This window comes from Adiantum capillus-veneris, chromosome 26 (genome assembly GCF_014529385.1).
Source record: "Adiantum capillus-veneris isolate H3 chromosome 26, ASM1452938v2, whole genome shotgun sequence".
In the NCBI taxonomy this organism is placed as follows: Eukaryota; Viridiplantae; Streptophyta; class Polypodiopsida; order Polypodiales; family Pteridaceae; genus Adiantum; species Adiantum capillus-veneris.
In genome coordinates, this window is record NC_140956.1 from 121,639,359 (window position 1) to 121,651,739 (window position 12,381).

Below are 12,381 nucleotides of genomic sequence, written 5' to 3' on the forward strand. Positions count from 1 at the left end.
GGAAAGCAGTCACTCAATGGCTTTAGTACTTCAAAACAAGAAGTAGATTACAAAGGGATTATACCCTTTTGAAGCTCCCGCCTTGCTTCACTCTCACCACCTCACATCAACTTCACAATGCATCACAATGCTTCACGATATGTTTTTGTGTGTAGAAGAGGCCTCCTTTTATAGGCCAAAAGGGCTGCCCTCTCTCATGAGAGGCAGCCATGTGTAGCCGCCCTTGTGTAGACAAGTCCAAATCGGACTCTCCAATCCGTCCATGTGTGCCCGCCCTTTAGAAGAAAGTCCGCCTTTGAAATCAGCCATCGGCCATTAAATTCGGCCATTGGCCATTGAGTTCCGACCACCGGCCATCAGCCACCGGACATCCGGCCAACGACCGGCCATTATCTAGACCACTTTTTGTCCACCATCCGGCCATAATATTCCGACAAAAAAGGGAATATTCTAGCGAGTGAAAATTTTGGTTTCCGGCGAGTGATTTTTCTTCACGCATGATGGCTTCTCCTCATAATGGGGGCCTTACAAATGTGCTTTTTTTAAACATAAACTTACAAGGGGTAAATCAGGCTCCATACTTAACAATCTCCCACTTGGAGATTGATCTCCACACCAAACCTGTGAGTGCTTTCCATCCTGGCTTCTTATCCTTGAATGCTGATGGAAGATGAGCAAAAGCTCAACTTCTCCTTGTTGACCACCTTTGTAAACATGTCTGTAGGATTTTCACTTGTATGCACCTTTCCTTGCTTTAGTTGTCCCTCTTCCAAAAGAGTGCGTATGAAGTGATATCTCACCTTAATGTGCTTTTTCCTTTAATGAAAGGCTAAATTCTTTGCAAGATGGATAACGCTTTGGCTATCACTATACAAGACACAATTGTCTTGTTCGAATCCAAGCTCTTCTAAGAATTTGTGAAGCCACAAAATTTCTTTGCTTGCCTCTGTCATTGCTACATACTCTGCTTTCGTGGTAGAAAGTGAGACCACTTTATGGAGCTTTGAAGCCCAACTTACTATTGTGCCTCCAACCATGAAGATATAGCCAGTAGTGCTCCTTCGAGTATCTTTGTCAACTGCCATATCTGCATCAGCGTACCCTTCCAAAAAATTATCAGTTCCTCAAAAATACAGAGCATTTGTTGTTGTCCCTTTAAGATACCTTAGTATCCACTTCACAGCTTGCCAGTGCTCTTTACCTGGGTTGTCCATGAACCTGCTTACAACTCCAAATGCATGTGCAATATTTGACCTTGTCCATAACATAGTATACATAAGAGAACCTACCGTTACAGCATATGGAACTTTATACATATAGGCTATCTCCTTTCTAGTACCTTCTTGATGTAATCCTCTTAAGATAGCTTTATTGTCTTCTTTGGCATGTCCCTTGATATCTTCATACCAAGTATCCTCTTTGCAACACCTAAATCTTTCATTGAAAAATATTTAGACAACTCCTATTTTAGGTCTTTGATGTTTTGCATGTTAGCACTTGCAATCAGCATGTCATCAACATACAACAAATGGATGATGAACTTCCCATCTCCCAAATACTTCGGGTAGATGCAATGATCTGAGTTGCATCTTCTGAATCCATGATCCAACATCCATCAATCGAACTTTAAGTGTACCATTGTATTTATGCTTTCTTTAAACCATACAAGCTCTCCTTTAATCTGCAAACCATTTTGTCCTTACCTTTTACTTCATACCCCTTTGTTTGAAGCATGTAAATTTCCTCATTGACATCCATTTGCTCAAGATTTAAATCATGAGCAATCACAAGGCTTAAGACAAGCCTAATTGAGTTCATTTTTACAACAAGAGATAATATTTCATTGAAGTCAATACCTTTCTTTTGAGAAAACCCTTTTACCACAAGCCTAAACTTGTACCTTTTCTTCCCCCCAGGTTCTTCTTCCTTCAGCTTGCACACCCATTTATTCTAAAGTGCCCACTTACCTTTAGGCAACTCAATACACTCCCATGTTTGGTTGCAATGTAATGAGTCCATCTCCACTTGCATGTTCTTTATCCATTCTTCTTTGGATTCGTGTTGCATAGCTTCCTCGTATGGTTCCGTCTCTCCAGAATCTGAGATCAAGAGATGGTTGAAGGAATGAATAAACATTTTTGGAGGTCTACTTGCTCTTGTAGATCTTCGAAGAATAGGTTGAGGCTCCTCATTTGGTTGACGTTGTTGTATGTTGTCACCATTTGCACTCCTTGACTCTTCACCGTTCCTCAAGCTCCATGTACTCATTAATTGTTTCTTTTGTTTGTTTTCTTTCCAAGTAATCTTTGTACATATTTTTCTCATTGAAGATTACATCCCTACTTCTAAAGATTTTACCATGTTCAGGATTCCATAGGCGATACCCAAAGTCACCTTCTCCATAGCCAATGAAGAAACACTTTTTAGACTTTGTATCTAGCTTTGACCTTAGTGTTCTATCTATGTGCATGAAAGCCTCACACCCAAACACTTTGAGAAATGAATAATTCACCAATTTACCTGTCCATGCCTCCTCTAAAACTCCCCCATCCAATGCCATTGACCGGTTGATTAAGTACACACACATACTTATTGCTTCCACCCAAAGCTCAAGCGATAGGCCTGCATGTAGCGGCATGCTTCGTGATCGCTCCATGATTGTTCTATTCATCCTTTCGAAATTTTCATTTTGTTGAGATGTCCTTGGGGTTGTCCTTTGCCTCCGAATGCCATTGCCAGCACAAAAGCTTTCAAAAGCTTGGCTGCAGTACTTGCCTCCATTGTTGGTGGATCTGAGGCATTTAACTTTGGTACCTGCTTCATTCTCCACAAAGGCTTTCCACCTTTGAAATATGGAAAACACATCGGATTTATTCTTCATCACATAAACCCATGTTTTCCTAGTTGCATCGTCTATGATGTTACATAGTACAATGAGCCACCAAGGGATGGTGTACTTGCAGGACCCCAAACATCAGAATGAACCAACTCAAGGTTTTTTATTTCATTTCCTGATTTTTGAAATTTTACCCTCTTTTCTTTACCATAAACACAATCTTCACAGAACAGTCCACTTCTTTCAAACCTAGTAGAAGCTTCTTTGTTTGAAGGATTTGCATTCCTTTGGCACTCATATGTCCAAGCTGATAGTGCCACACCACACTCTCGACTTTTGTAGTTGTCGCACAAGCTGACGATTGCAAGCTGATAGTTCACAAGTAAAGTGTACCAACTTTTTCTCCTTTGGCAACCACCAAAGACCCCTTTGAGATCTTCCACCGTTTGTTTCCAAATGCAATGTTGTGACCTTCATCGTCCAACTGTCCTGTAAAGATTAAATTCTTGCAAAGAGAAGGAACATGCCTAACATCTTTAAGCTTCCATTCATTTTCGTTAGCAGTTTTGACACAAACTGTACCTTTACCGACAATTTCACAAGCTTCATCATCTCCCAAGTATACATACCCGAAATTACCTTTGGTGTAATCTTGGAAATGTTGCTTGTGTGGTGTCACATGGAATGAAGCCCCGGAATCTACTATTTAGGAATTAGACACATTGTCCAATGAGAGAATTAGAGCATCTTGCTCTAATTTACTTGTCACATTGGCCTCCGATGTTGGCTTCTTGTCTTGAGACACCAACTCCTTCTTCTTCTTGGACCAACAATCCTTCTTGACGTGGCCCTTCTTTTCAACCAACATTCAAGAATTGACTTTGTGCGTGACTTGCTCCGCCTTGAGCGATCATGAACCTTTTGGTTTTTGAACCTCTCCTTAGGTCTTCCTCTTGTTTCCAGTGACAGTGCAACACTTGATGATTCTCCTGTGCTTCTCCTTCGCATTTCCTTGCGTAGGAGAACACCCACAACATCATCAAACTTAAGAGTATTTGTGCAAGAGATAGAGTTACTTACAGCCATCACAAGGCTGTCCCAACTATCTGGTAGAGACGATAGTATAAGGAGAGCTCGCACTTCGTCCTCAACATTGATTTTCACCGATCGAAGTTGACTTACATTGGTGCTGAAGTCATTTAGGTGTTCTGCAACTGAACATTCTCTGTCATCTTTAGATTGAACAAGCACTTCATGAGAAATACCTTATTGGATGCAATGATTTCTCGTAGAGGCCGTCAAGTGAATTCATCAAGTCCTCCGTGGTCTTTATCTCGGAAACGTTGAAGGCCACCATTGACGCCAAGCTTAGCCGGATTGTTCTTAATGCTTTTTGGTCAAGGACAATCCATGCTTCATTTTCCATTGTTGAGGACTTCTTTGCAAGATCGCCTAGTGGCAAATAAAGGTCATTATGGTAGAGATAGTCTTCAATCTGCATCTTCCAATGTTGGTAGTTTTTGTCGGTGAACTTCTTGATCTTGAGCTTCCCTTCCTCCGTCATTACTCCCACTTATTTCAAGGAATTCTTTCCTTGAGATACTTTAGCTACTACCAGCAAACATTGCTCTGATACCAGGTGTTAAGAAATAGGACGTAGCTAGGTAGATAATTGAGTAGTTTACTTAATAGTCGAGAGAGATAATTTTCACACATGACAGATTAGAGAGAGAGAGAGAGAGAGAGAGAGAGAGAGAGAGAGAGAGAGAGAGAGAGAGAGAGAGAACATAGGATATACGTGGTTCACCCAATGTGGGCTATGTCCATGGGTAAGCAACCACTCAATGGCTTTAGTACTTCAAAACAAGAAGTAGATTACAAAGGGATTATCCCCTTTTGGAGCTCCCATCTTGCTTCACTCTCACCACCTCACATCAACTTCACAATGCACCACAATTCTTTAAAATCTGTTTTTGTGTGTAGAAGAGGCCTCCTTTTATAGGCCAAAAGGGCTGTCGTCTCTCATGAGAGGTAGCCATGTGTAGTCACCCTTGTGTAGATGTATCCTGGATAGTGCGTCGTGCTCTCTATAGTGGTTGCTCCTTAGTGCAATGTGCATGACATCTCACTCAAAACAGAATGAAAACACAGGAAACAATAGATGACAGCTAATCAACACAAATACACAGCAGAGCAGACGAGAACATATGGACTCGCCTATCTCAAAGAACCGATACAACTCTAGCATGGAAGCACACTCAGCTCCAACCGAGAACTTATGGGTACAATGGGGTGTCAAGGCTCAGATGTGCAGGGATGGTGCAGACGTGTTGTGTGTATAGACTCGCTACTCCAGACGATGACGTCGGACCATATATGAAGAATATGATAATGTTGACCCAACAACTACTACTCATATATCCCACCATAAAGAGCCAGCAACGGCTCATAAATGTCAGCCATCTAAGTCTATCTCCAACTGATGGTGGTGGTGACATGGCCACGATGTCCACTAGACCACCGTCCGTACCCCTGCCACGTTTCATTGCCCAGCCCAGAGAGTTAGTCCAGTGTGAACCAGACCAGACCAATTGTACTAGCTGTATGTCCTGTGAAAGTGACATTGTAGCCTGCAGGTTGCCCGCCACAAGACTGCTCACTGTCTCGATGATACAAAAAAGTGAGACTAGAGAGAACATTTGAAACACCAAGAAAAATGGGAACTAACGCAGTACACTCTGACTAAAGAAGGTGATGTTGGAGAAGATCTCGAGTTCCTAAGGAAGTACCAATGAAGCAATGCCGATATTTGCAAGATATGCTGAAGAAGAAATGCCCTGGCTAGGTAAGCTGACCAGAAAGTAGGAACTAAAGATTGCCAAGCTTTGGTTTTTTTTTTTGCTATTTTTTTCTAGAGGGGAAGGGATATGTAGGGGAGTGGGTAAGGCGGGGGGTTAGGCTAGATATCGGTGAGAGGGGGAGATTGGGTGGGTAGGGGCGAGGGGGGACTAGACAGGGCGAGGGGTGGAAGGGGGTGGGTAGGGGTGAGGGGGGAACTGATAGGGGCGAGGGCAAGGGAGGGGGTGGTAGGGGCGAGGGGTGGGTAAGGGGGGAGCAAGGGGTGGAAGGGGATGGGTAGGGGCGAGGGCAAGGGAGGGGGTGGGTAGGGGGTGCGAAAGGTAAGTAGGGGGATGAGGGAGAGAGAGGGGGCGAGGGGTGGGTAGGGGCGAGGGAGAGAGAGAGGGGGGCGAGGGGTGGGTAGGGGGCGAGGGTGAGTGGGAAGGGGGTAGTGAGGGGAGATGGCACTCCAACAGATAGATATCATGATCAAGGACATCATCAAGCTTGAAATCAATATTGTTTTTGTTGTATCCCGTCTTGAGGAAGCTTTGTGAAGGGAGTGCGCTAGACACAGAGGAGAGCTTTTTTTTGGTCGGAGAAGCAGACACCCATGTGGCTGATGTTGATGGGGCTGATGTTGAAGGTTGGTGAACTCCTGTAGAGGGTATTTCTTTCTGCTTCTATGATTCTTCATAGGATCACCAAATCCAAAGGCTACCACCAAGGGCGCACGGGGAGTAGCTTCTGTGACCTTCAACCTTTGTGTTGTGGCTGAGGTGGCATATTAGGTTTAGTTACTAGAAACATTGTAAGAGGGTGTACCTCCAGGCAAAGAGTGAATAGAGACTCCATAACAAGGCATAGATTTGGTAGTGTCCAACCACTCCAACAAATCCTCGTCTAACCCTTCAGGTGTAGTAGGCTGCTCTTGTTAAGGGTTGGTTTCCATTGACAAAGAAAATTGCTGCACAACAGGATCTATGCCTCCTTCTAAGAGAATTGGTTGCATCGGGGAGCCAGGAGTATGTATCCACATGGCATCATTTCCCCAATCACGAAGTGCTTTAGTGTGTTGCAGCCATGGTCTACCAATGAGCAAGGGAAATGCGCCTTCAACCTGGGGAAGACAAACCACAACAAAATTCAAGTTAAAAGTAAAGTCTTGCACATGCCGAGGCACATTGTCCACTATGCCCACTAGGTCGACTGTTCGTTGGTCGGCCAATGTAACTGTGAAGGGAGCAGGGCGAGTAGGTTGTAGACCTAGAGCTAACATAGTGCTCGGGCATTAGGTTGATGTTAGATCCACCATCCATTATCACTCCTGAGAATTGCCGCCCCAATACAGACACAGTGAGATGAGGGCTTCTATAATCAGTGAGCGGAGCAACAGGATGGGATATCATATAGGACTCTAATGGTCGCACTGGGAGGTGCCCACCACTAGGACTTGCTCCGAGGTAAAGTGACTGAATAACAGCAAGGGTGTCACTTCTAAAACTTGCATCTAGTCGCAGCATGTCATAGAGGGACACTTATTGGAAGGTGTTCTTCAAGATTATCTCTGTTGTAAGCTTTTCTTTTTCTACCAGAGGTTTCTCTAGTACCTTGATCTTCTGTAGATTGGAAACTGCTTCCAAGAAAGCTTCATCAATATCAGAGAGCAAAGATTTGGATTCTTTATTGGCACTGGGGGATGGCTTGAAAACAGCTGAAGGCAGGGTATACAATGTTTTGAGAATGTGTAGGGAAGTTGAACTTGCTGAAATGCTAAGACCGATAGTGGCTCTCTGGGCCCGAGTGAGGACACCCGATGGCTCCTCTACCAACTGCAGCTTATTTTGAGGGGTAACCATGTGGGTAGAAGGGGCCGACTGAGGAATGGTGCTAACTGCTATCAGATTGAGCTTGGGAAAGGTAAACTCATTCTGGCTTTGACTTGGGTTCGAAGCTGTGGATGCACGAATTTCAGGGCAATCCTTACTGTAATCATCCTTCATTTCTAAGCAATAACGACAGGAAGGGGACCCTTCTGGCAAAGGGAATTTGATTTGATAATGACCATATTCCCCACATCTAAAGCACAAAATGGGCCAATTCAATGGGTGAGTCGAAGGGCCAGGTTGCTCCTGGTGCATGGAGTTGGAGGTGGAAGCATAGAAGCTTTGAGGTAATGAGGGAGCATGGGTATGATAAAAGCTTTGAGAGGGAAAAGTGCTCTGCATACCTTGCATAGGAGGGGCTGTCAATAGAGGTGGCATGTGATGTGGATGGCCATAGGGAGAAACCATGTTGGATGCAGGTGGTGGCCCTTGTTGAAGAGTAGGACCAAGACTTTGCTATATTTGTTGCAATCCCTTGAGGTAGTAACAGTCCTTGTCCTCATGCCGAGACTTTTCACAGAAGTGGCAGTAAACCCGAAGGGGGCATTCATGTGGAGGGTGCTCTGGAGAGCAGCATGAGATACACTAAACCATAGCCTTAGTCTCCTGTTGAGACTTGAGCTCTTCTAGCTCGCGCTTGATATGTTCCAATGCCTCGTGATGTGGAGTCTTCTTTTGTCTAAGAGAGAATGACCTATCCTCTTGAAGAGCTCGATGTAACTTTAGGGCTTCCAGTTCTGTGCGTAAAGAAGTTAAAGGATCAGAAGGCTTTCCAAAAACACTAAGGGGGTCTCTACCTGAGGAGAGTTGGTGAGGAGCTTCCTAGATCCTTCTATCCTAGTAGTAGCCACAACAAAATCCTCCAGAGTGGCGTCAGGTCGGAGACTCTCTCGGAGTTTTTGCTGGGAATTTTTGGGAAGAGCCTTCTCCACCCACTTCTTAACCATAAATTCCCCAGCTTGCTGAGGAAGCTTGGCAACCAGAGACTTGGTTTTAGTGATGAGTTCTGCAAAGTCTCCTCTAGCTGGAGCACCATGTTGGCCAAGTCATCCAAAACCTTTTCCTAGTAGTCACCTAGCCTGAATGCTGCACATAATTGTTGTCTTAAAGCTGCCCAAGTTGCAAGATGGTCTGCAAGATGATTGTACCACTTGTCTGCTAAGCCATCCAAGGTAGATGGAAAGAGTACCAAATAAGCATCTTCTCTATCAATACCATGACCTCTATAGAGAGATACAAACCTCCTTGCATGGTCGTCTGCATCTTCTAAGGAAAGTCCCTTGAAGGTAGGAAACTTGATGTTTACCTTGGCCAAAACATTGGTCAACATCTCCATGGCCTCTTGCTCATGAGCCCATTGCTCAATAGCTTGCTGTAACAAAATGGGAGAGAGCTTTATTGGGGAAGGTGATCTGGAAGATGTAGAACCGGATGGAGGAATGGATGATGCCGTATGTCGAGGTATGGGTGATGAGGTTGGTGGACTTCTACTAGGTACCAAGGGTTGACACCTTCTATTGTAGTACTTTGGAGGACTCAATATGCGCTTTGACGCTCTAATGACCGCCTTCTATGTGTCATGCAATGACCACAAACCCAACCAAGATTTGGGCAAGAAGACCTTTAACTGGCTGAACACAGGTCTAGACTCTATTAGACCAGGGCGAGTGACTAGACCACGTAGCTGGACCAGGGACGAGGAAGGACTAGACCAGGAACAGAGCTACCAGGGCGAGAGAGGACCAGACCAGCAGGGTGAGGGACTAGGTTAGCTAGACTAAGCTGTCTAGGGTGAAACTGGACTAGACCAGCAGGCTGCACAGTGCAAGGCGAAGTAGGCAAGGCTAGGTAAAAACCAGGTAGCTCCTTGATTTGTACCTCAATAAAGAGTGAGACTTCAGTTGAGGTCCCACCGGGCATGCCAAAAATGAGAGCACCTGTAGCGCAGATAGTGTGTCGTGCTCTCTACAGTGGGTGCTCCTCAGTGCAATGTGCATGACATCTCACTCAAAACAGAATGAAAACATACGAAGCAATAGATAATAGCTAATCAACACAGAGACACAGTAGCAGACCAAAACATATGGACTCGACTATCTCAAAGAACCGATACACACTCTGGCGTGGAAGCACACTGAGCTCCAGCCCAGAACTCACGAGTACAATGGGGGTGTTGAGGCTCAGATGTGCAGGGATGGTGAAGACGTGTTGTGTGTATAGACTCGCTACTCCAGACAATGACACCGGACCATATATGAAGAAGATGATAAACTACTACTCATGTGCCACCATAAAGAGCCACCAACAGTTCATAAATGTCATCCATTTAAGTCTATCTCCAACTGAGTGGTGGTGGTGACCTGGCCACGATGTCCACTAGACCATGGTCCGTACCCTTGCCACATGTCACTGCCTAGCCCAGAGAGTCGGTCCACTGTGAACCAGACCAGACCAACTGTACTAATTGTATTTCCCGTGAAAGTGACATTGTAGCCTGCTACAATAGACAAGTCCAAATCGAACTCTCCAATCCACCAATGTGTGGCCGCCCTTGAGAAAACAAGTCCGCCTTTGAAATCAGCCACTGCCATTGAAATCGGCCATCGGCCACCGGCCATTGACTTTTTAGCACCGGCCATTGGCCACCCGCCAAACGACCGGCCGTTATCTAGACCACTTTCCGACCGTCGTCCGTCCATAATATTCCGACAAAAAAGGGAATATTTCGACGAGTGAAAATTTTGGTTTCCATTGAGTGATTTTTCTTCACTCACGATGGATTCTCCTCATAACGGGGGCCTTACAAATGTGCATTTTTAAAACAAAATATTACAAGGGGTAAATCAGGCTCCATACTTAACACATACCATAAATCTATAAGTAGCCATTGGGAGCATAACATAAATCTCACTCATGCGAGAACACTAAGTCTGTGTCCAAGATGACAAAAATTGTCAAAGTAAGAGTAAATACTTGATCATTGTCAAAGTGGGAGTAAATCAACCACTATATCATCGTAGAATAAGACTGCAAATACATGCAAACATATGGCAAGAATCTAGGGAAAATCGGATAGAGTCTCCCTTGCAAAATGAGTAAAATTACAAGGCAAATCTCAACCATAAAAAACCGCATCCAAGGTGCCAAAGTGGGAGATGATCTCGACCACTACAAACTGACTAAAAACTATCAACTGCTCAGATTGTCGTAAATGCCAACAATGGCTCTACAAAAGCGTACAAATAGCATTAACCAAATGTAACATCAATACACGGCAAAAGTTGCTACTAAATAAAGTAGAAAATGCACTCAAACCGGTGCCATGTGATGCAAACAATACTTGTGGGGATACACACTCTCAACGGAGCTCAAACCACATTTCTTAGTGCCATACGCATAAAAGACTATCTACATAAACTTCCCACACCTCTGAACTATTGCAAGACCATAATTTGCCATATATTTGTTTGCAAATTTATAAACTGTCAAGACCTATGCTAGCCAACCGCGCTAAATCAAGTCAAACCACAAACGTCGTACATCATAGACAAAAACGCATTTGGCAATGCAAATCTACTCTCAAAACACATGGAGAGGTCTAGGAATTTGTGAGGGCACAAAATCTGTGATGAAGGACAACATCAAAGTGTGGGTGTCCTTGAGGCCTTCAATGTTGAAGTTGAGATGAAGCTATGTCTTTCTGTCTCTACACTATCTCTCCTCTCTTACTCAACTTGAATGCACACTCTGTCTTGAGAGAACAACCTCTATTATTTTTATTTTAGACAAACTTGCACTCCAAACCATCTGATAAGCTCTTCTACAAAGTAGTAGAGATCAAAGAGATCCCCCTTTTGATAAAAGATGTTTTTGAATCTGAGTTTTCTAGCTCAAGTTATGAGCAAAACAGTGACCTGCCATCAATCTATTCTAAAGTGAGTAACCCGATTCTCTCTCTCTCTCTCTCTCTCTCTCTCTCTCTCTCTCTCTCTCTCTCTCTCTCTTTGATCTCACTTAAAGCTCAATCTCTCACCCCTTGTGTCTTGTGGTGTTCAGCCCCTTGCCACCCTGATATGTGAGCTCTATGTACCGAACTCACAATGCCTCCATAGACATGGATTTCTAAGCTTCAATCTATTGATGATGTGAAGCTCACCAAGAAGAGGGAAATGATGATAGAGGAATAGCCCTAAAACCTTTGGCTCTGATACCACTTTTGAGTGCGTGATGTATGCATGCACCATGTGGGAAGAGGAAGAGGAGAGACACTTTGTGTGGGTGGAGAATAGAGCAACACACTCTATCTCCTTATTCTTTTATGTATATAAAGAATATTATTCTTTTATGTATATAAAGAATAAGGGTTAGTGCAGTCAGTAGGCGGCTAGACATTGGATGCCTAACTTAGGACAAAGACACATTTGCCTTTAACCCCAACACATGCAGTGGGAATTTTGAATAGGTCCATTGAGAACCCAAGTAAAGAAATTGGCGAGCTATGAAATAGATACTTAGGTATCTAAAAGGGACAACCACAAATGCTTTATACTTTGGAGGCACAGATAAATGTTTTTGCAAGGATATGCTCATGCAAATATGGTATATGGAAAAGATACTCTTAGAAATACGAAGGCTACGCCTTTACCATTGTCGATAAGCTAGGCTTCAAAGTTCCAAAAAGTGATCTTGCCATATATCACATAAGCAAAATATGTAGCTCCTATAAAGGCTAGCAAAGAAATTGTCACTTTCATAGGTTTTTAGAGGCTTGGATATAAGCAAGAAAATTGTGTATTGTACAGTTAGTTAGAGTGCCATTCA